Raw genomic sequence first — 25680 nt, forward strand, 5'->3', positions numbered from 1 at the left:
CAAGACTCACTCACTTCCACCCTTACATGACTAACGAGAAGACAAGACTCACTTCCACCCTTACATGACTAACGAGAAGACAAGACTCACTTCCACCCTTACATGACTAACGAGAAGACGAGACTCACTTCCACCCTCACATGACTAACGAGACGACAAGACTCACTTCCACCCTTACATGACTAACGAGAAGACAAGACTCACTTGCACCCTTACATGACTAACGAGAAGACAAGACTCACTTCCACCCTCACATGACTAACGAGAAGACAAGACTCACTTGCACCCTTACATGACTAACGAGAAGACGAGACTCTCTTCCACCCTCACATGACTAACGAGAAGACAAGACTCACTTCCACCCTTACATGACTAACGAGAAGACAAGACTCACTTCCACCCTCACATGACTAACGAGAAGACAAGACTCACTTCCACCCTCACATGACTAACGAGAAGACAAGACTCTCTTCCACCCTTACGTGACTAACGAGAAGACAAGACTCACTTCCACCCTTACATGACTAACGAGAAGACAAGACTCACTTCCACCCTCACATGACTAACGAGAAGACAAGACTCACTTCCACCCTCACATGACTAACGAGAAGACAAGACTCACTTCCACCCTTACATGACTAACGAGAAGACGAGACTCACTTCCACCCTCACATGACTAACGAGAAGACAAGACTCACTTCCACCCTCACATGACTAACGAGAACACAAGACTCACTTCCACCCTCACATGACTAACGAGAACACAAGACTCACTTCCACCCTTACATGACTAACGAGAAGACAAGACTCACTTCCACCCTCACATGACTAACGAGAAGACAAGACTCACTTGCACCCTTACATGACTAACGAGAAGACAAGACACTCTTTCACCCTTACATGCAGGGACGTGCACAGGACTTTAGAGGGGCAGGTGCCCAAAGGCTGAAAAGGGCACTACACGTGTGGGAAATATTTATTTTTAATTTTTAAGCACCCTTTTCGGGCGGGGGGCCCCATTTTTATGCTTTTTGGGGGGTTTTGGTGATCAAATATTGGATATTGAACTATAATAATCAGTGCAGGAGCTCACTTATCCTTGAAAGACACTTTTATCACTGACTTAAAAGGCCCATACATCTCCATAAATGTTCAGGGGGGAGGGAATAAGTGCTTACCCTACAGACCCCAAGAAGTGCTGTATATTCTGTATTGTTTAATATAAATGCATTTTTTATTCCAATCCTGATTTCTATTTGAGATTCCCAAATCCCATCGGACTTGACTTCTTCGTGTCCCTCAGTGAGTGTAATACCAGCATTCAACAGCGGTTTCTATCATCATCATCATCACCACCACCCACGCTATGCATAAAATATATAGGTCCGCGGAGAGGCACGCTGAGGAGGCCGTGCAAACTGCAATGGAATATGGGGCATCTCTCTCTCTCTTTACCTAATATTTTGATTCTATCCTGACATTTTTCAGTTGGAAGGGCAGTCTATATGCGTAACGGTAAAAAAAATAATAAAAAAAAAGGGCACTTTTTTGATGAGGCTCAAAAAGGCAGGTGCTCAGGCACCCCTTGGCCTCTATGTGTGCACGTGCCTGCTTACATGACTAACGAGACGACAAGACTCACTTCCACCCTCACATGACTAACGAGAAGACAAGACTCACTTCCACCCTCACATGACTAACGAGAAGACAAGACTCTCTTCCACCCTTACATGACTAACGAGACGACAAGACTCACTGCCACCCTTACATGACTAACGAGAAGACAAGACTCACTGCCACCCTTACATGACTAACGAGACGACAAGACTCACTGCCACCCTTACATGACTAACGAGGAGACAAGACTCACTTCCACCCTTACATGACTAACGAGGAGACAAGACTCACTGCCACCCTTACATGACTAACGAGAAGACAAGACTCACTTCCACCCTTACATGACTAACGAGGAGACAAGACTTACTGCCACCCTTACATGACTAACGAGGAGACAAGACTCACTTCCACCCTCACATGACTAACGAGACGACAAGACTCACTTCCACCCTTACATGACTAACGAGAAGACAAGACTCACTTGCACCCTCACATGACTAACGAGAAGACAAGACACTCGTCCACCCTTACATGACTAACGAGGAGACAAGACACTCGTCCACCCTTACATGACTAACGAGACGACAAGACTCACTTCCACCCTCACATGACTAACGAGAAGACAAGACTCACTTCCACCCTTACATGACTAACGAGAAGACAAGACACTCTTCCACCCTTACATGACTAACGAGAAGAAGACAAGACACTCTTCCACCCTTACATGACTAACGAGAAGAAGACAAGACTCACTTCCACCCTTACATGACTAACAAGAAGACAAGACACTCTTCCACCCTCACATGACTAACGAGAAGACAAGACTCACTTCCACCCTCACATGACTAACGAGAAGACGGGCCGACGGATGTGGTATCAGTGTCAAGTAGTGTGGGAACAATCTATCAAAAATCTAGACAATCCTCAGTATTTTATAACTTGCAAAGGAACAGTTTTGATTTTAAATACAAATCTGTGACTGAATTTGGATTTAGCCTAAACTCCAGTTTCCATCTGAGTGAGGACTAGCAGCGGCCGGGCACTGTGGGGAACATGTAATAGCTTACTCAGTCGAGTGGATCCGGTTAATACGATTTATTAAGAGGCCATCAAACTCTCCTAGGAGTTGGGTAAGTGTATTGGTTGCGTCACCAAGCATTGTTGCCGCCTGTAAGAGGTCCACGTCTTTGCTCTGGAGAGCTTGGGACACAATGTTGACTGTTTCGAGGACCTTGCCCTGTATTACAGTCATTCAAACAAACGCAAAGCCTCTCCGTGGCCTTTTTCAAGCCAGTCGCCTCGGCACGTTCCTCGTTCTTTTTGGATAGCAAGGCTATCTTACCCAGCGCTTGCATAATGTCAGCGTAACGGAACCACTATTCAGTGTAGGCTGGCCAGCCTTGAGCACTGAGAGGTGTGTTTCCAAAAGCTCCCATCATTTGATGCTTCCACTAAAGAATACATATAGCCTTTCAACAGTAAAAGTCAAGTCAAGTCAAGAGTTTTATTTGTCACGGCATACAAGTATACAATGAAATGCGGGTGGTCTTGCCCGCAACGATGTGCAATACAGTAGTACAACATATAATAGAATCCAATAAAACAACATTGTGCAATAAACAGGTAACATAGTGGGGCATCTAGGTATCTGTACATAGTTATTTACAGAGCATGGAGGACATGCTAGGCCCTTTGGTAGTGCAATACACTGTTACTGTTGCTATACTATTTTTAAAGTGACCTTTCCTTTGTGGCCATAAGTGTGGGCGTGTGCGGCATGAGTGTGTGCCTGCTCATGTTAAAGTGGCTGCTAGTGTGCGAGCGTGCACAGCGTGCGTGTCGTGTGTGTGCTCATGTGTGCTTGTGTGTGGAGAGTTCAGTGTTCTGTGGCACTCAGTGTTCAGTGTTCAAGGCTCTGATGGTCTGGGGGAAGAAGCTGAGCCGAAGCCTCTCTGTCCTAGTAGCTGGGGTTCGCAGGCGTCTGCCTGACCTCAGCAGCTGGAACAGGCTGTTATTGGGGTGGTGAGGGTCTTTTATTATTCTGCAGGCTCTGGATTTGCACCTCTTGTTGTATAGAACCTGCAGGGGAGGTAGTGCAATACCCGTGGTACGCTCGGCTGAGCGCACCACTCCCTGTAGGGCCTTCTTGTCCTGTGCCGTGCTGTTTCCATACCAGGCAGTGATGTTTCCAGTCAAGATGCTCTCTACAGCTCCGGAGTAGAAGGACTGGAGTATCTTCCCAGATACTCTGAACTTCCTTAACTGTCTCAGGTGGTAGAGGCGCTGCCTTTTTTACGACTGTGTCTATGTGTGTTGACCATGTCGGATCCTCTGAGATGTGGACCCCCAGGTACTGAAAGCTGCTCACCCTGTCCACGGTAGCCCCGTTTATCCTCAGTGGTGTGTGTGTCTCCTGCTGTCCTCTCCTATAATCCACGATCAGCTCCTTGGTTTTACCAATGTTCAGGAGCAGGCTGTTGTCCTGGCACCAGCGTTCCAGTACCTCAACCTCCTCCCGGTAGGCCTTCTCGTCGTTGTCCGAGATTAGCCGCACCACCACTGTGTCGTCTGCAAACTTCACTATGGAGTTGGAGCTGAACTTGGCCACACAATCGTGTGTGTAGAGTGAGTACAGCAGGGGGCTCAGAACACAGCCCTGGGGGGACCCGATGCTCAGGGTGATGGTGTTGGAGGTCTGACCCCCCACCCTGACCGCCTGGGGTCTTTCACTCAGAAAGTCCAGTACCCAGGCGCTCAGAGCGGAGCTCAGACCCAGCTCGATCAGCTTGTCCACCAGTCTGGTGGGGACTATGGTGTTGAACGCTGAGCTGTAGTCCAGTGGTTCCCAAAGTCGGGGTCGCGACCCAAAGGTGGGCCGCGAGCAGCCACGGGAGGGCCGTGAGATGATTAAAAAAAAAAAAAAAAAAAAATGCATGTTCTTGGTATCTAGGAACATCTATGGACGTGAATGTATTCCCAATGTCAGAATATTGTGTCTATTACTAGGCTTGCTTAAATTGTGATGAAACAAAGGAGAATATGAATTATGATTTTTCTTTGCATCTTTGACAGTGAATAACACCATGCAAAAAATTACCAGACATGAAAATCTGCCACTGAACTCGTTCAGTACCTTCTCGAGATCATGTGTACAACAAATCTAATGAAATTAATAAAGGGAAGTTGATTAAACAGAAGGTTTTGTAGATACAGTACTGAATTCTGCCATCCGGACCCATGCAATTTGAAATATTATTATAGAATATGAGGCCTATAAATGACCTTATTATAGCCAACTCGCACATCTATGGATTGTGCCAAATCTTCTCTTTCAAATGGGAGAGTTCAATTTGGATTTAGTATCACCAGGCGTGCATGAAGAACAGAGAATGAAATCTACTGTATGTACAGTAGGTTTTTTATTCTTGCAACAGCTCCGCCATTTTTAAACTGATTTCAACACGGATGGTTGCTAAATGTTCACAATAGGGGAGACAAACTAACTATGCTCCAATATATGCCAATAACGTTCAGTTTTGTGGTATATAATCCCGAGAAATAAAAGAAATAAAATGTTGCTTGCAGGAAGCTAGAATCCGTTGGGTAGTGTAGTTTTTTCGAAATTCCAACACTCATTGAGAGCTCTGGATGTCCTCTTCTCATAATGACTAAAATCGTCATCATTCAGAGATGGCCACTAATTAAAAATGGCAGATCTCCGCGAAAAATACAACACATTTCAAAAAATTCAATCTCACTAATAACACTTTAACCTATTGGTAAACAAACGTATTGCTGAAAATATACACTATGACTGCTGTTGTGACATGGTTAGGATGTTTACTCTTGAATACGTTTGGAGAAAAAAAAACAATAATTATGTCAGACAGTCTAGAGAGAATGATTTATGACGTGATGTCATTTGCGGTCCGGTACCGGACTGCACGGGTGGAAGAGGTTAATGAGCGTTAAATTAGCAGTGCTTCTCGCTTTGTTTTGAATGCTACCCAGCCTGCCAATGACCATTAGTTATCAGCCAGCCTATCACAGGTGAGCAAATAATTATTAGAATGATACACATGACGGGGCCTCCTAAGCTCCGGGACTCCCCCACACCGCAGGGGGGAGCGGGGGCCTCCGCTACGCCACTGGGAGGGGCCATAAGACAGGATCCGCCTGTGGCAATGTAGACTCTGTTTTCAAAATGCACTCATTGTGAGGATTCTGTGAGGATTGGTTCATTCCCCGCCACACGCTTCTTTAAGGTACTGTGTTGATTGGTGCATTCCCCCCCACACGCTTCTGGAGCGACTACCAATTTCATCACGCACCTGTCATAGTTTGTGATTAGCGCTCCAGAGGCTTCATAGACTGGGACCTCCTTTCAATCGATGTCGGGTCGTTTTGAATACTACTGCTTCTGCCTGCTTTCCCCCCGTTGTTGTGCCTCGTCTACTTTCCCTCCAGGACATCTTTGGATTGCCGCGGGTGAATACCTTGATCCTCCGTTTGGAGCTGCGCCTCGTTGCCCGCTTTACGCGTTTGCGCTTTGGTGAGTTGGAACTAAACCCTTTTTGGATTATCTGTTTTTGTGTGTTTGGATAACACTGAAGAGTATCGTTTTTGTTTGCACTGGACTCAGCTAAATTGTGTGTTTTGGATAAACACTGAAGAGTATCGTTTTTGTTTGCACTGGACTCAGCTAAATTGTGTGTTTTGGATAACACCGAAGAGTATCGTTTTTGTTTGCACTGGACTCAGCTAAATTGTGTGTTTTGGATAAACACTGAAGAAGTACCATTTTGTTCTGGACTCAGCTAAGGGAGGACTGAACTGCACTGCCCCTGTGTACTGTTGGACTGTTGTTGATCTCTCTCTCTCTCTCCGTTTCCACTCCGAGTTGAAGCTGGGAGTATCTGCAGAGCCGCAACGGCGTCAACGCCGATTCCCCACCTCTAACACCGAGAGGATCTGCAGAGCCGCAGATAACTCTGCCGAAGGCAGTCTCCTTTTTTCTTGTTCAGAATTGTTACTTGACTCTTTTTGACTCTGTAAATAAATACGCCCTAGTGTTTGGCTAACTCTGAACTACCTGTCTGTGCCGTGCTGTTGAGGTTGGTTTCAAACCCTAACACTCATCCATGCAAGCCTGCACCGTGTAAACAACACCCAGATGAATTAGATACTTCATATGTACAGATATTACATGTGACACCGGTTCCTGACAGGCAGCGAGCGAGCGAACTGGAGACGAAATCACGCGCGACACTGTCCTGATATGAGGCGGCACGTGTCCGAGTGTGTCTGTGTGTGTGTGTTACCTGGAAGCACACAGGGACAAAGCAGCCTGCGATTCTTGACCAATAAAAAGTGTTTAGGGGCGGGACTCGGCCGCGTAATCGCTCAACTAGAGACACAGCGAGCGAATATTTGAGGGGGGAGCGACATCGCTGCTCAGTTCGCTGTCGCTCGCGGCAGGTCAGGATAGTCTGATTGAAACGAATACATTTTAATCACTTTTTCTCGCTCGCTCGCTCGTGTCGCTCTATGTCAGGAAGGGGTGTTACATGTGAATAAAACCAACCAGGATATAGACTACATGTGAAGAAGCTAGTTTACATTGGCAGTCCTCCTGCCAGAAAATAATGGGCTAGTACCTAGTACAAAAAATATGCAAGTGCAAACACATTAGCAATAACATACATAATTCAACCCTTGCAAGGATGGAGAACTACAGTAGTACTAATAGGTTTGATATAGCTTAGTTTATTTTAGTTTAGTAGTTGGGCCAGAGTTAACTCGATAGATCATTTATATTTGTGGTCCCTAAAAACACTACAATTAGCAAACTTTACAAGCAGTACATCACATATAAAAACATCCCACAACACAAACTATAAAACTAATGACATAATGAGATGGAAGGCAATATATATCAATATCTTGACGACGACGAGCTAGTCAAGATGAGAAGCACGTTCAGCCACAGACTCATACCCCCCCCGACACTCAACTAACCGCCTGCCCTCGGACATTCCTTCATACCAGCGGCCATCAAATCAAATCAAAATCAAATCAAATTTATTTATAGGGCCCGACAACACACGTTAATGTCCCCATGGGCCGTACAGGTCTTCTTTAAACAAGTCAAGAAGACAACATAACAATAAGTCAAGAACAGAACAAGAACACCATAGGGTCCAAACATTTTTTAGATGAATGCAAATAAATGAAAGAATGCAAGCACTCCCAGACATACCCCACGTGAAGGTAAGGAAAAACTCACTAAAACCTAACAATAGGGAAAAAAAGCTCCACAGGCAATGTGGAGGAGAGAAACCTTAGAAGGGCCATTCAAGGGGGGATCTCCCTTCTTAGATGTCGGTGATAGTAGTGTTGCAGACGGACAGTTGGTAAGCATGCACTCATGTGTGTGGTGAAACACAGATGAGTGCATGCAATAGCAACTGTACATTTTGAAAAATTAAAGATAGAGCTAATAGCGATAGCAACTGAACATTTTGAAAGATTAAAGATAGAGTTGATAGCGGATCTATTTGAGGCACAGGGGCGGCGCAAGAGGGTCACGTCCTCCCCGTCTTAGTCACGGGACATTCAACACTCCGGTCGAGCTCAGGCTCCACAACAGTGGGCAGGGACTGTGGTCAGACATCCAACTAGAACTAATAGGAACCCAAGGAGGACAATAACACTACCGTATGCATACTGCACCTTAAGTGAATACTGCACCTTATGTGAATACTGTGATACTGTGAATACTGTATATTTCAGTTAGTTAGATAGTAAATTATAACACTACCTTATGCATACTGCACCTTATGTGACACTGTGAATACTGTATTTTTTCAGTTAGTTAGATAGTAAATTATATTGACTTATTTGTTTACACTGCTTGTGTTGTTTTTACTACCTGTACCCCCCCCCCTCCCCCCTCCCATCCCCCATGCTGCTATGATGCCTGAATTTCCCCAAGGGGATCAATAAAGGAATATCTTATCTTATCTTATCTTAATATAGAATGGAGTCACAACATCCAGCAGCCATAACAAATACAAATACAGCACACACCAAATACAAACATACCAATTACAAATACAAATACATAGTACAGGAACATTTCGTATAGACCATGCGTTAAGTTAATTGCAGTTTCAATGAGAAATTACCTGTTAATTGTAGTGTTGGGAGTCCTGAATGGTCTACCATTAGTAGTGGTAGTAGCAACCATTCGTAGTCTACTAATAGTCATAGGACTTTGTAGACTAACCGATTACTTGATTTAACTGACAAATCTGTAGAACTGTGTTTCCCCACATGCAGTCATGCAGAAGGACCTCTTTGAAGGATGTGATGCTGTGAGCCTGGTCCTTCTCTCTCTAGATGATGTGAGCCTGGTCCTTCTCTCTATAGATGATGTGAGCCTGGTCCTTCTCTCTATAGATGCTGTGAACCTGGTCCTTCTCTCTCTAGATGCTGTGAGTCCGGTCCTTCTCTCTATAGATGCTGTGAGCCTGGTCCTTCTCTCTCTATAGATGATGTGAGCCTGGTCCTTCTCTCTCTAGATGATGTGAGCCTGGTCCTTCTCTCTCTAGATGCTGTGAGTCTGGTCCTTCTCTCTCTAGATGATGTGAGCCTGGTCCTTCTCTCTCTAGATGATGTGAGCCTGGTCCTTCTCTCTCTAGATGATGTGAGCCTGGTCCTTCTCTCTCTAGATGATGTGAGCCTGGTCCTTCTCTCTATAGATGATGTGAGCCTGGTCCTTCTCTCTATAGATGCTGTGAACCTGGTCCTTCTCTCTCTAGATGCTGTGAGCCTGGTCCTTCTCTCTATAGATGATGTGAGCCTGGTCCTTCTCTCTATAGATGATGTGAGTCTGGTCCTTCTCTCTCTAGATGCTGTGAGTCTGGTCCTTCTCTCTATAGATGATGTGAGCCTGGTCCTTCTCTCTATAGATGATGTGAGCCTGGTCCTTCTCTCTCTCTAGATGCTGTGAGCCTGGTCCTTCTCTCTATAGATGATGTGAGCCTGGTCCTTCTCTCTCTAGATGCTGTGAGCCTGGTCCTTCTCTCTCTAGATGATGTGAGCCTGGTCCTTCTCTCTATAGATGATGTGAGCCTGGTCCTTCTCTCTCTAGATGATGTGAGCCTGGTCCTTCTCTCTATAGATGATGTGAGCCTGGTCCTTCTCTCTATAGATGATGTGAGCCTGGTCCTTCTCTCTATAGATGCTGTGAGTCTGGTCCTTCTCTCTATAGATGCTGTGAGCCTGGTCCTTCTCTCTATAGATGATGTGAGCCTGGTCCTTCTCTCTATAGATGCTGTGAGTCTGGTCCTTCTCTCTCTAGATGCTGTGAGCCTGGTCCTTCTCTCTCTAGATGATGTGAGCCTGGTCCTTCTCTCTATAGATGCTGTGAGTCTGGTCCTTCTCTCTATAGATGCTGTGAGCCTGGTCCTTCTCTCTCTAGATGATGTGAGCCTGGTCCTTCTCTCTATAGATGATGTGAGCCTGGTCCTTCTCTCTATAGATGATGTGAGCCTGGTCCTTCTCTCTATAGATGCTGTGAGTCTGGTCCTTCTCTCTATAGATGCTGTGAGCCTGGTCCTTCTCTCTCTAGATGATGTGAGCCTGGTCCTTCTCTCTATAGATGCTGTGAGTCTGGTCCTTCTCTCTATAGATGCTGTGAGTCTGGTCCTTCTCTCTATAGATGCTGTGAGCCTGGTCCTTCTCTCTCTAGATGATGTGAGCCTGGTCCTTCTCTCTATAGATTATGTGAGCCTGGTCCTTCTCTCTCTAGATGCTGTGAGTCTGGTCCTTCTCTCTCTAGATGATGTGAGCCTGGTCCTTCTCTCTCTAGATGATGTGAGCCTGGTCCTTCTCTCTCTAGATGCTGTGAGCCTGCTCCTTCTCTCTCTAGAGTGAGTGGAAGCTGTTCTGGGTTAGTCAGTCAGTGAGGGATTAGGGTTCTTATTAATAAACGCTAAACCCATGGGAACCCTTCGCCGTTCTCTGGTAATTTACTTGTTAATTGACTCATTTAAATGTGTCTAATTATTTTATCAATTAGATTCAATTTGCTTTATTGTGCACTTTCCATTTAGGGGTGAGAGGGGGAGGGGTGTATAGCGGAGAGAGAGACACAGGGAGATAAAGAGTAGAGAGAGAGATAAAGACAGAGCAGAGGGGTTGGTAGAGAGATGTGGCTTCGTGGTAATAACTGCTAATGCTCGGGCTAATTACTGGAGTAAATTGATCATTTTGTCTTAATTGATTTCGGCTCGTTAAGGGCACGGCGCCAGCGTGGCTAGTGCTTCCCGGGCTCTTTGTCTGGTGGCAGTAATTGGAGGTGAATGTTCTGGTTTGGTGTCGACGCTGCTCCAGAACAGCCTGCCTGCCATCAGTCACGGATAATGTGTGTGTAGATAACGGAGGTGCAGTGTCTTAATGGAACACGGCCTAATGAAACCCAGTGTACGGGTCCTGCTGCAGACACGCCGGGGTTATAGCGGGGCCAACTCAAACCGGTCACAACTAAGTAATGAAAAGAGACATGTCTTCATTTTAAAACGCTACCACTGACAAATCACCTCTGACCCTCAGAGACAATAACACCACGGAAGGCCCTGGATGTTCGCCTACACGACGTCATGATGACAAAGATGCTCGCAGACCCGAGGCAGACAGGAACGTAATCCTGGTGAGAACAACGGGGCAGACTACGATATATTTGCATTTGTTAGCCGCGCTAGCGATCTCTAAACAATCAATCCGTGCCAAAGCTAGAAATGTAAAAGGTGAACGACTCACACTTACAGCACATGCTGATTTGGCTAAATGACATCCAGCCGTTTTTGTTTGAAACAACTTTTAGTCCGGGGGGAGTGCCATGGTTTCTCCATAGAGCCCCCGTTGTACTTCTTTTGGCGCAGCAGCTCGCGCAGGTAAGGGGGCAACTTAGTCACATGACTCAGTCGGTATTGCTGATTGGCTCGAATACGGTATGTTTGTAAACAGCGAACAGGTCTATTAGAGCAGCCGCGTGGAGAAACCATATGGAGAAATGCTATAGAACAGTCATACAGATCAATCCTACAGAGCAGTCATATAGAGCAGTCCTCCAGAGCAGTCATATAGAGCAGGGGTTCCCAAACTCGGGGTCGCGACCCACAGGAGGGTCGCGAGCCGCCGCAGGGGGGAGGGGGTGGGGTCGCCAGATGATTAAAAAAAATATATATATCCTTTTTTTTCTTTTTTCTTTTTGCAGTCAGGCCACTGAACTTAGAAGCAGGCCAGGACAGTGTTTCTAGTTGCAGCAGCGCAATAGTGGCGGACCCCCAGACCCCCCGCTTAAAAAGTGGCCTGACTGGGTCTATATTTTGCACTATATTTCCTGGCCTGAATGATTTCCCCAGTCCGGCCCTGGTTAAAAGCCTCCAATGCTTATTGTGTGTGCGTTTGAACGTGTTTGAACGTGTGCATGTTTCAACCATATATTTCCATTTATTAAAAAATAAAATAAAAAAATAAAAGTTATTAATTTTTTATTTTTTATTTTAAAAAAAAGGTTCGCCTCCTATAATAGTGGGGCTCTCTGACCCCGTTATTTTTGGGTCGCGGCCTGAAAAGTTTGGGAACCCCTGATATAGAGCAGTCATATAGATAAATCATATCTAGCAGTCATACAGATCAAACCTCCAGGGCAGGGCAGTCCTATGTGGGTATTGCAGGGGACACATGGACATGGAGAGCTGCAGGCTGTGAGAAACCTTTGTAGAAGAAGCCCTTCAGGACAAGACGATGATGCGTCTCTTGGTGACAACGGGAGAAACATGGCTGAAAGGAGGGGAAGGGTTTTCACATTCACCAGTCCTCCCTTTCACATGGATGTAGGAGGAGAGAGAGAGACTGTGTGTGAGTGTGTGTGTGTGTGTGTGTGTGTGTGTGTGTGTGTGTGTGTGTGTGTGTGTGTGTGTGTGTGTGTGTGTGTGTGTGTGTGTGTGTGTGTGTGTGTGTGTGTGTGTGTGTGTGTGTGTGTGTGTGTGTGTGTGTGTGTGTGTGTGTGTGTGTGTGTGTGTGTGTGTGTGTGTGTGTGTGTGTGTGTGTGTGTGTGTGTGTGTGTGTGTGTGTGTGTGTGTGTGTGTGTGTGTGTGTGTGTGTGTGTGTGTGTGTGTGTGTGTGTGTGCGGCACTGGGAGGGGACAATCACAACCATCTCATAGTAGTATCATTAAATCCTCCCAGGATTTCATTACACACACACACACACACACACACACACACACACACACACACACACACACACACACACACACACACACACACACACACACACACACCGCACATTCTGCTGCTCATCGAGCCACATTGTCACAGGCGTGTTTGCCCATCGGCAATAGCCGCAGTATAGTCTCCGTGGTTCACCAGAGATGAATCCGTGTGCTACGTTGGTCGGCGAACGCATAGACCTCGACACTAAAGTCAGAGACACAGTCACCATATGGACGATGTCATAATATAGCTATCTGAATTTGAATCTACAAGTTGTAACCGTTTGATGAAAGCAATAAGCCACGCTGGGCCTGATTTACAGGGATTTTAGAACAGTGATGTTAGAACAGTGATTTTAGAACAGTGATGTTAGAACAGTGATGTTAGAACAGTGATGTTAGAACAGTGATTTTAGAACAGTGATGTTAGAACAGTGATGTTAGAACAGTGATGTTAGAACAGTGATGTTAGAACAGTGATGTTAGAACAGTGATGTTAGAACAGTGATTTTAGAACAGTGATGTTAGAACAGTGATGTTAGAACAGTGATGTTAGAACAGTGATGTTAGAACAGTGATGTTAGAACAGTGATTTTAGAACAGTGATTTTAGAACAGTGATGTTAGAACAGTGATGTTGGAACAGTGATGTTGGAACAGTGTCGTGCCTAAAAACTAACAACACATCTTAGCTGTTCTACACTCACTGTTAACCACAGCCTGGCTTATTGCTGATGTCTCTCTATATTTCTATGTCTCTCTATTTGTGTGTCTCTCTCTCTCTCTCTCTCTCGTTGTGTCTCTCTCTCTCTCTCGTTGTGTCTCTCTCTCTCTCTCTTTCTATATCTTTCTGTCTCTTTCTGTATCTGTCTCTCTTTCTCTTCATGTAGTGTATCTGAGTAAATACTTCTAGTCCTGCTGTTATTAGTCTCTCACACACACACACTCTGCCTCCCCACCCTACACACACACACACACACACACACACACACACACACACACACTCTGCCTCCCCACCCTACACACACACACACACACTCTGCCTCCCCACCCTACACACACACACACACACACACTCTGCCTCCCCACCCTACACACACACACACACACACACACACACACACACACACACACACTCTGCCTCCCCACCCTACACACACACACACTGCCTCCCCACCCTACACACACACACACACACACACACACACACACACACTGCCTCCCCACCCTACACACACACACACACACACACACACACACTCTGCCTCCCCACCCTACACACACACACACACACTGCCTCCCCACCCTACACACACACACACACACACACACACTGCCTCCCCACCCTACACACACACACACACACACACACACTGCCTCCCCACCCTACACACACACACACACACACACACACACACACACACACACACACACACACACACACACACACACACTGCCTCCCCACCCTACACACACACACACACACACACACACTGCCTCCCCACCCTACACACACACACACACACTGCCTCCCCACCCTACACACACACACACTCTGCCTCCCACCCTACGCACACACACACACACTGCCTCCCCACCCTACACACACACACACACACACACACACTGCCTCCCCACCCTACACACACACACACACACTGCCCCCCACCGTATACACACACACACACACTGCCCCCCACCGTATACACACACACACACACACACAACACTGCCCCCCACCGTATACACACACACACACACACACACACACACTGCCCCCCACCGTATACACACACACACACACTGCCTCCCCACCCTACACACACACACACACACACACACTCCCCCCCACCGTATACACACACACACACTGCCCCCCACCGTATACACACACACACACTGCCCCCCACCCTACACACACACACACACACACTGCCCCCCACCGTATACAGTGTAATTACTGGAGGCTGTATGTTCATCGCTCTCAGGTCTGGTCTCTAAATGACAGCAGATGAAAACAGCCTGCTACAAAACAGCAGGTAATGATCGACAGGGATAGATACATGTAGAGAGGGAGGGGGGTGGAGAGAGGGGGGAGGGGGGTGGAGAGAGGGAGGGATGTAGAGATGGGGGGTGGAGAGAGGGAGGGGGGTGGAGAGAGGGGGGGAGGGGGGGTGGAGATAGGGAGGGGGGTAGAGAGAGGGAGGGATGTAGAGATGGGGGTGGAGAGAGGGAGGGGGGTGAGAGAGGGGGAGGGGGGGTGGAGATAGGGAGGGGGTAGAGAGAGGGAGGGATGTAGAGATGGGGGGTGGAGAGAGGGAGGGGGTAGAGAGAGGGAGGGATGTAGAGATGGGGGGGTAGAGAGAGGGAGGGATGTAGAGAGGGAGGGGGGTAGAGAGAGGGAGGGGGGTAGAGAGAGGGAGGGGTGTAGAGATGGGGGGGGTAGAGAGAGGGAGGGATGTAGAGAGGGAGGGGGGTAGAGAGAGGGAGGGGGGTAGAGAGGGAGGGGGGTAGAGAGAGGGAGGGGTGTAGAGATGGGGGGGGTAGAGAGAGGGAGGGATGTAGAGAGGGAGGGGGTAGAGAGAGGGAGGGGTGTAGAGATGGGGGGGTAGAGAGAGGGAGGGATGGTGAGAGGGAGGGGGGATAGAGAGGAGGATGTGATAAAGAGGTAACATGTGATGTTGAGAGGTTAACATGTGATATCAAGTAGGGGTGGGACCATCATGCAATCTATATCGTCTATTATCAATATCAAGAGACGCAACGTAAAATGATGATCCATTCATATTGAAACCTGCGAGTCATATCCGCCGGCGCCCAGTATTGTGAAACTCCGTGTAGACATTACAGCAGTGTTTGCGTCTGCTGTAAAGCACTCAGAGCGTCTATTTTGCGAGCCGATATAAGTCTGTGCAGTTTTTTCCCCGCAACGGGTCAAATGCATATAACAGGCGTTGCATCGTCGCCATTCCTTTATGCCAACGCCGCGTTAAATATCTAAATGAACGTCGCGTTGGCTGCTTAAAAGCTAAGCAGCTAACCGTGAGAGAGAACAGGAGAGGAGAGAGGGGACTTGGAAGGAGGAGTGGTGGGGGCTGTGGGGGACTGTGTGTGTGTGTGTGTGTGTGCGTGTGTGTGTGTGTGTGTGTGTGTGTGTGTGTGTGTGTGTGTGTGTGTGTCTGTGTGTGTGTTAAAGCTCAATATATAAAAACAAAAGTGAACAGGAGGTCTATTTGTATTAAAAACAATAGATTGTTTTTCATTTAAATGTCTGGAAGAGCTCAAAAATAAATACATCAATTGATATTTCCGTAGCCTTTTTTTAGTTGATCTAAATGTGACTGATTGTGTTAAATGGGCACATAATATCGCCTCATATCGATCGCAGGCACCTGATTGAATCGTATCGTATCGTATCGTGGCAGACTTTGTGATATCGGCAAATATCGTATCGTTGTCCAAAGAATCGATATCGTATCGTATCGTGATGAAACTGGTGATTCCCACCCCTAATATCAAGAGGTTAACATGTGATGTTGAGAGGTTAACATGTGATATCAAGAGGTTAACATATTATATAAAGAGGTTGACGTGATGCTAGGAGGTTAGCATGTGACTGGCTGGGCTGAATGGGCTTAAATATTGTTGCTATTGTATCAGGAAACATTGGGCACTTATTTAATATTATATCAGGAAACCTCTGAAACCTTTTTAAACTTATTTAGGGCTCTACAGTGTGACCATTTCACTTGCATTTGCCCCTAAAAACAGATTTGTGCGAACCGGAAAAATTATTTAGAAGCACAGTGTGCTTCAGCGCGGACCTTCAAGCTATGACATCTAGCTATTCAGCCCTGCGTTCAACAGCTCTGTAACAACTCCTCGCGAGTCACGGTTTCTATGTGTAATGAAAACTCGAGCAACTTTCTCCCACGTCGCGGTAAAACCTTGACTAATGTTAGCTGCTAACACGCTAACTAAGCTAACCTGCTAACGCTCAGAGGCATCCAATAGTGAGGGAAGGGGGGGCTGAGTCTCTCTCTCTCTCAATCAATCAATCAGATTTATTTATATAGCACATTTCACACACTGTAAACCCGAATAAGTTTCCAGAACTTAAAAAAATTGAGGCCATCCCATGCCTCAATTTTTTTAAGTTGATAAACTCAAATGTTTTCAGTTGGCTAAGACTTACAATTCTCAGTTAAGGCAACTCAAATATGGTCTGTTACTGTGACTTAAGGTTCTCAGTTAAGTCAAATCAAATATGGTCAGTTACTCTGACTTACAGTTCTCAAGTGGAGTCAACTCAAATATGTTCAGTTATTGTGACTTACAGTTCTCAGTTAAGGCAATTCAAATATATTCAGTTACTGTGACTTAAGGTTCTCAAGTGGTGTCAACTCAAATATGTTCAGTTACTGTGACTTACAGTTCTCAGTTAAGGCAATTCAAATATATTCAGTTACTGTGACTTAAGGTTCTCAAGTGGTGTCAACTCAAATATGTGCAGTTACTGTGACTTACAGTTCTCAGTTAAGGCAATTCAAATATATTCAGTTACTGTGACTTAGGGTTCTCAAGTGGTGTCAACTCAAATATGTTCAGTTACTGTGACTTACAGTTCTCAGTTAAGGCAATTCAAATATATTCAGTTACTGTGACTTAAGGTTCTCAAGTGGTGTCAACTAAAATATGTTCAGTTACTGTGACTTACAGTTCTCAGTTAAGGCAGTTCAAATATGTTCAGTTACTGTGACTTAAGGTTCTCAAGTGGTGTCAACTCAAATATGTTCAGTTACTGTGACTTACAGTTCTCAGTTAAGGCAATGCAAATATATTCAGTTACTGTGACTTAAGGTTCTCAAGTAGTGTCAACTCAAATATGTTCAGTTACTGTGACTCACAGTTCTCAGTTAAGGCAGTTCAAATATGTTCAGTTACTGTGACTTAAGGTTCTCAAGTGGTGTCAACTCAAATATGTTCAGTTACTGTGACTTACAGTTCTCAGTTAAGGCAGTTCAAATATGTTCAGTTACTGTGACTTAAGGTTCTCAAGTGGAGGCAACTCAAATATGTTCAGTTACTGTGACTTAAGGTTCAACCTTAAATCCATGTGATTAAGTTAACAGAACTCAACGACATTGAGGCCATCCCATGCCTCATTTCTTTTAAGTTAATCAACTCAAATTTTTAAGTTAATCAACTCAAATATTTGCAGTTACTATAACTTAAGGTTCAGTTTTAAAATCCATGTGAAAAAGTTAACAGAAAAATAACTACACAAGCACATTATATCAACTTCAAACAACTCTTTTATTTTTTTCTATTCAAAGAGTATAAAAGAGTATACATATATAATCTGTATGTTAGCAATGTACAATAACACTGTAAACACCGTACACTGTTTTTGGACTATATATGTTAACAATACCGACCAGGTATTAGTGCCTTGCAAAGTGCAGATATGAAGTTTTCCCCTTTTTTTATGCATTTAGGAGGTTTTGTTCTTCATCGAAACTATTTATCTTACAAAAACATTGTGTTACAACTTCAAACTCTTTATATTTATTTCTATTCAAAGAGTATACATCTATTTATCTTACAAAAACATTGTGTTGCCCTCTACAACATTATGGCAATGTTAAAATTGAAAATATATATATATAGAAAATATATATAGAAAATAAATACATGCATGTTATAACATGTACATACAATGTAATGTATATTACACATTTAATCCCTCTGGTCACAATAGTGTAATAATGTTTGTTATAAGGCTCTGAAAATGTTACTGAATGATGTATCAATGTATTTCCAGCAAATGTTGAAATAATAAAGGGTCTCAATATGTGCAGTGCACATGACCAGAGCCGTTTACATCCTGGCTGAATTACTCAAATTTGTATAGTGTGGTCATAGAATGAGCAAACATGTTGACGGCAACTATTGTGACCGTTGGGATAACACAGTGTATCTATGTACAGTACAGAATAAAATGTATAGATTATCTGAAAATTGTCAATCCGCTTGGCACATGTAAAATTCACAAACGTTGTGCTGTATATTGGGTCCTGCCAATGTGGAACCAAAATACCAACCCACATTACATGCTATACAGCTGGCAATACTGTTAATAGTGCACATACCTACATATGGAAATGCAGCTGCATGTATTTGCTCCATGATGTATCATGGAACAAGATGGTGTTTTCATTGAAAGAGTTAGTCAGAATGTCAGAGGCACCATCCGTCATTTAGAGCAGGCTATGTTTGCAGAATGATAACTAGAACACTACAGTACTCTGTACTAAGAACACTATACAGTACACTAACTATACTGCCCTGTCAAGGCAGACCGCAGTAACTTTCAAACAGTGAAACTGAGAAAAATGGCTTTAAAGTTTTTTGACTTGCCATCCAAAATGTGTTATAGGTAGATAGATGATAGTACCCAGATTTAACATGTATTAATGAAGTAATCTTTAGGCATACAAAAATATGACGTAGTTATTTTAATTAACCCCAAAAAAGCAGATACTGCACTCTGCTGCACGATTTCCTTAAATAATTATACAGGTAATGTACAGGCAAAGTGCAGTAACTTCAAATGCAATGTTGTTTTCCCTCCAGCTTTCATAACTTCACCTAGCCATTTTATTTGGATCATCATCATTCCAATATATTCAGGTATTAAATTTTATTTTCAAAATGGCTAGGTTAAGTTATGAAAGCTGGAGGGAAAACAACATTGTATTTGAAGTTACTGCACTTTGCCTGTACATTACCTGTATAATTATTTAAGGAAATCGTGCAGCAGAGTGCAATATCTGCTTTTTTGGGGTTAATTAAAATAATTATGTCATATTTTTGTATGCCTAAAGATTACTTCATTAATACATGTTAAATCTGGGTACTATCATCTACATTTACATTTACATTTAGTCATTTAGCTGACGCTTTTATCCAAAGCGACTTACAAGTTCTGTACGACAAGCACGACAAGTTATCTATTTACCTATAACACATTTTGGATGGCAAGTCAAAACACTTTAAAGCCATTTTTCACTGTTTGGAAGTTACTGCGGTCTGCCTGGGTTTTGAGTGTGATTTTGTAGTTACTGCAGTTTTTAAAACCCCATATCTCCAAAACTGAGCGACATTAACATCTGAAACTTGGTCACAAGATAAAACATTTATTGACAAGGTCAATTTCACTCATAACAAAATTTTAACTTTTTTCAAGTTACTGCGGTTAGCCCTTGACAGGGCAGTATACTACTGCCTACAAGGTCTCAAGGATACAGTCCCACTCTCAGCATACAAGATCGATGGTCTGCTGCTGCTGACTCCCAAGCGATTCATTCAAGTGAAACGGAACTGAGTCCAGCTAATGGTGAATAGTTATTTTATTAATCAATTATTGTGTCTTTATTCACTCTAGTTGTGTAATTGACCAGTTCATATTCTGTATAAGTTCATATTCTGTATATGTTAATAATAACGCTTCTGTGTTGCGTTTATGGCTCCTGGTATATCGCCTTGTACTCTGTACTGAGAACACTAACTCTACCACTGCCTACAAGCAATGGAAGCAGTCAGAGCAGAGTGGCATTTATGCCCATTGCCTCCTATTGTTCCTCGAGAAACAAACGTTTGGGACTTGGATGTTGCCTTTGAGATTCTGATAAACTCTTTCAACTCTAAAACTTACTTGGATGAAATTACAATAATGCCAGCTATAGACGGTTAAGAAAATTCGAACTGTAAAACTCTCAAATGTAAACATATTACATAAAAAATAAAGAACAAGGTACATTGAGTAGTTTGGACCTATTGGCTGAACATCTGCAAAGTAGTACAGCAACTTTTGAAGGTATTATTTTGACATGACAAGACATTTCAGATGAGTTTCTATAGACACACTTTTGAGGTGTTGGTAAGTGCTTTGGGGTAGTGCATAGATTAGTCCAAACATTACAGGAAGGAATCACCAAATCTGGGGAAGCTGATCATGATATGACTTTCAATGACAATAGAGATTGTCACAGGCTGGTAGTGAACTGGACTTGTGTCATGATCACTGATTACAGTAAGGAATAGAAACTCATCTGAAAGAAGGATGTGGGGTGAGGTATTCATTTCCTTGTCATGTCAAAATAATACCTTCAAAAGTTTAATGCAAGAGCGGTCAGGTGACGTAGCGGAGATTGCATTTGTCACCAACGCTGGAGACACTGGATTCGCGTGTTCGAATCCAACTCCCTGCGTTGTCACCAGCTTGGCTGGCCGTTCACACTAATACAATTCGGCAGTATTAGGGGGTGGGGAAGCTGGCGGGTGGGAATCTGGCGTTGTGGACAGCGACGCCTACAGGTCAGGTCTCGGCGCTTGCTAAGCGGGGCAGGACTTGGTGGAGATAGCGTGCCCTCCCACGTGTTACACTTCACCAATGAGAGCCCTCGCTGCCAAGTGAAAAGACGTCACTGGCTGTCGGCGCACGTCTCGGGGGAAGCGTGCGATCGACTCGGGACGCCCTTATACCGACTCGTAGGAGAACATGCATACAGCACCAGGTAGGGGGGGGGGGGGGGGGGGGGGAATTCAACGACTAATTGGGACGGGGAGAAAATCCATTGAAAAATCAGAAGAAAAAAAAATTATTGCATCATCAAGTCATTCTTGAGAGTCTGCAACCTGGGCAACAGTTTACCAGCTTCTAGACCTAGTAAAATCTTCTGAATGAATTCAAAAGTGTTGGTAAGTCCCTTGGGGTAGCTGAGGTGTAGTGCATAGATTAGTCCAAACATTACCAGGAAGGAATCACCAATCAGAGATTGTCACAGGCTGGTAGTGAACTGGACTTGTGTCATGCATGGTCACTGATGACAGTAAGGAGGGCCACTGCAACACCCTGAAGCTCTGGCTCATCAGGCGTGTCCTGAAGGAATGAAAGAGACATAATAATCACAAATAAATCCATGGTTTCTACAAAGTGCAGCACAAAGCTAAGTATATGGAGTTTTGTTTGTAAGTTGTTTATATTTTAGTTAGAACAATTTTTTTGGTGAGAAGGTTATTTTTATTTAACCAGGTTAGTCCCGTCGAGATCAAATATCTCTTTCACAAGGGAGACCTGGAAGGAAGGAAGACTGATACTTAGCATTTTGATTAACTGTTCACTTAATATACAGTTGTACTGTAAATTATTTTCACTCGGACTCACTGTGCAGGTTTTGAAAAATCCAGCGACTTCCTCATGCAGATACACAGGCAGGGCATGGAGAACAGTGGTACGCCTGGTGTGAACATCATGGATTTCCTATTAAGATGTAAGATTAAGAAGAAGAAAAATAATTGTATTATATGGAAATGTTTACTGAACAAAGCGGATTTTAAACAGTCCAATCAGATATGTCCACAAATAACATGTTCACATCTTTAATGCAATCAGAAAAATGGCAAACACAATGGTGGACTAATTGTAAAATTCAAAAGCTCATTTGAATCATTGAACCTGTTCAATGTTACAGAGGTTCGACCTATGACATGTATAATAATCTATTCACCTGTTCATCGTGGATTTTTAAAATGTGAGCCAAAGCATCTGCTGTGTTCCCAGTTTTGGGCGCCTTCTGTCTGAATAACGTCATCAGTCGAGGAAGATGGCGGTCAAGCTTAGCGTAGAATGTGTTGGGCAGGTTCTGGTTGGTAATCAGCTGGAACTCTGCATACACCTATATTTAAAAACAGCAGGACAATATAGTATATCAACATCAATTAGTCACTTCAACTTGGTGGATCTCTTACTTTGTTTGGTTTGGGCTTCAGAGCATGACGGCGGGATTTCTGGTCAACCATGTCATTACATGCTTTGCGGAATCGGTCGCTGATGACTAGCTCGCGGGGGCGCACAGAACACACACGCAGATGCGCCGCTAGAGTATATAAACCAGGCTTAGGAATCACAAGTTTCACTTTAAAACACACAGAATGTGCCAAATGTTAACACAGGAAAGAGAGAGCTGATCTACATTACCTCAGACTCCATTTTGAGAGCAGGCCAGAGGTCCATGAGCTCTTTCACTGGTGGGCTGGACTTCACTATGGTCTGTCGGCGCAGGGCAAATGTGGTCTGCATCAGCTTGACAAGAGACCTAAAGCACGACATCTTAGAAAAGCTTGCATCTACAATGTATGCTTTCAAGGCTTATCTAAGTGATGAAGAGATAGCAGTGGCTTCTGCGGCTCTTGTCGCCAAACATCCCTGCTTGAAGGAAGCAGGATCTGAGACCGGCTGCAATGGATGGAAGAACAGCATCAAATTCAAGATGGGCAATTTCAGGAACAAGCTGAGACGGGCAGGATGTGAGGAGGTCACTGTAAATGCTGGAAGAAGAGGTAGAAGCAATCCTGATGGCGAACCTTCACATTCCAACATTAAAAGACCCAAGCGAGCAGAAGTAAACTTCCTACCCAACTATCCCCAAGGAGAGGATTCCTTGAGGCTTGAGCAGTTGAGGCAGACAATTGCTGAAGAAGTCAAGAAGACTGAGAAGAACCTGCCCCTCATTAGAAGAAGGTGTCTCTTGTTCTTCTCAAATTCGTTGTTTCCGTCTCTAAGTTTCAGCTCAACATCGAATGCAAATGTAGGAACTGGAAAAGGACCTGGAGGCCATCTGCTTAGACGTTCTGGAGATGACATATCTGAAAGTATATCAGTAGATGCGAGAGAGCTGGAGTCGAGCGAAAGTGAAATGTGCACAACAGCTTTTTGTGGCAATTCCGTAATGTCATCAAGGGAAGTAAGTTTCCCATCAAAGTCTGGATCTTCATACAGCAAACTGAAGTCAAGGTCTATTTCCAACTGTTCTTTTATAATCTTGACCAGTGCATCAACAGAGGCGGGTCGTGAACTGAGTTTTAATTTTCTAGCCCGGTCTGTCTCAACAACACGAAGGATCATGGGTTGTGGGGAGGCAGCTGCCATTGTGCTATGGAAACTTGAATGAATCGCTTGGGAGTCAGCAGCAGCAGCAGACCATCGATCTTGTATGCTGAGTGGGACTGTATCGTTGTGACCAGACTGCAGGTAGATGGACAGTGGACAGATGTGGTCCGGTCGACAGACAGCAGCTCAAGGACCTAAGGAGTAGTCATAAACACAACACAGAAAGCGTCATTATTAACATATACAGAATATGAACTTATACAGAATATAAACTGGTCAATTACACAACAAGTGAATAAAGACACAATAATCGATTAATAAAATAACTATTCACCTTCCGTTTCACTTGAATGAATCGCTTGGGAGTCAGCAGCAGCAGCAGACCATCGATCATATATGCTGAGAGTGGGACTGTATCATTGAGACCAGACTGTAGGTAGATGGACATATGTGGTTGTGTGGTTGACAGCTCATAGGACCTAAGATGTTCTATATACCAGGAGTCATAGTCTCGACACAGAAAAGAAACCTCGTTATTCACAAGGTAGATCTGTTCTATTTGGCTAAATGTAGACAGTCCACCACTGACTCTGACGGAGAGAAACATTCCACAGACATAGTCTGTGCCATCAATGGTTACCTTTGATGTCTGGTAGATTGTGTCACTAACTGTGTGTCCTCTAATGTGTACCTGAGCTACTGCTGGTAGAGATGAAACCAGAACAGAGTCAACCCTGGATGCCTGGGTTTTTGGCTTGAAATATGATGGTGAAGCAAGATGATATGCCATCATGTGTTGGTGTCTGATTGCCATCGTCTTCAAGATATTTTTGAAGTTTTGAGTGTCATGCACCACTCTTTTGAAAAAGCGGTGCTTGGCCTCAAATCGCATGGTCCAAACATGCAGCAGGGGTTAGTAGAGTTAGTAGGGACAGTAGGGTTAGTAGGGTTAGGGTTAGTAGGGTTAGTAGGGACAGTAGGGTTAGTAGGGTTAGTAGGGACAGTAGGGTTAGTAGGGTTAGTAGGGACAGTAGGGTTAGTAGGGACAGTAGGGACAGTAGGGACAGTAGGGTTAGTAGGGTTAGTAGGGTTAGTAGGGACAGTAGGGTTAGTAGGGTTAGTAGGGACAGTAGGGTTAGTAGGGTTAGTAGGGACAGTAGGGTTAGTAGGGTTAGTAGGGACAGTAGGGACAGTAGGGACAGTAGGGTTAGTAGGGTTAGTAGGGTTAGTATGGACAGTAGGGACAGTAGGGTTAGCTGTGTTTGAGACATGGAGGATAGCCTGCATCTTTAGGAACAAGGAAGATAGGTTCATTTTAAGTTGATTTCTTAGATTGTCAGTGTCACATTGATCATCATCATCCACCACTTCTATGCTCTGGCCTGGACATTCTTCATGCAAATCACTAGTGACCTCAGAAATCCTGTCTTGGGGATCCTCAACAACGACAGCTTTTAAGTCTGATGCAAGACTTAATTGGTGTACTCTGTTTTTATGGCAATTGAATGAAGAGTAAACATTTGTGCTATAGCTACAATCCTTATATGGGCATGTCACTGTTTCATTATTTTTTAAATGCTTTCTGAGATGACTTAAGAAAATTGATTCAGAAAAGGGTTCCCGAAATGCGCACAAAGGGCATTTTATTACCACAGGGCTCAGACTCTGTTCTGGTCTACTGCTAAGTTGTGCAGTATGATATCTTGACAATTGAGTACTTAATGCATTTAGCGTTTTAAATTTACAGATACAATCAGTATGGAGGCATGGAAGAGGACTGACTCTGGAAAAGTGGCTGTGTTGCAGTCTGTAGTGTTTAAATAACT

The sequence above is a fragment of the Notolepis coatsorum genome (assembly GCF_963971535.1).
Source record: "Notolepis coatsorum genome assembly, chromosome: 6".
Taxonomy (NCBI): Eukaryota; Metazoa; Chordata; class Actinopteri; order Aulopiformes; family Paralepididae; genus Notolepis; species Notolepis coatsorum.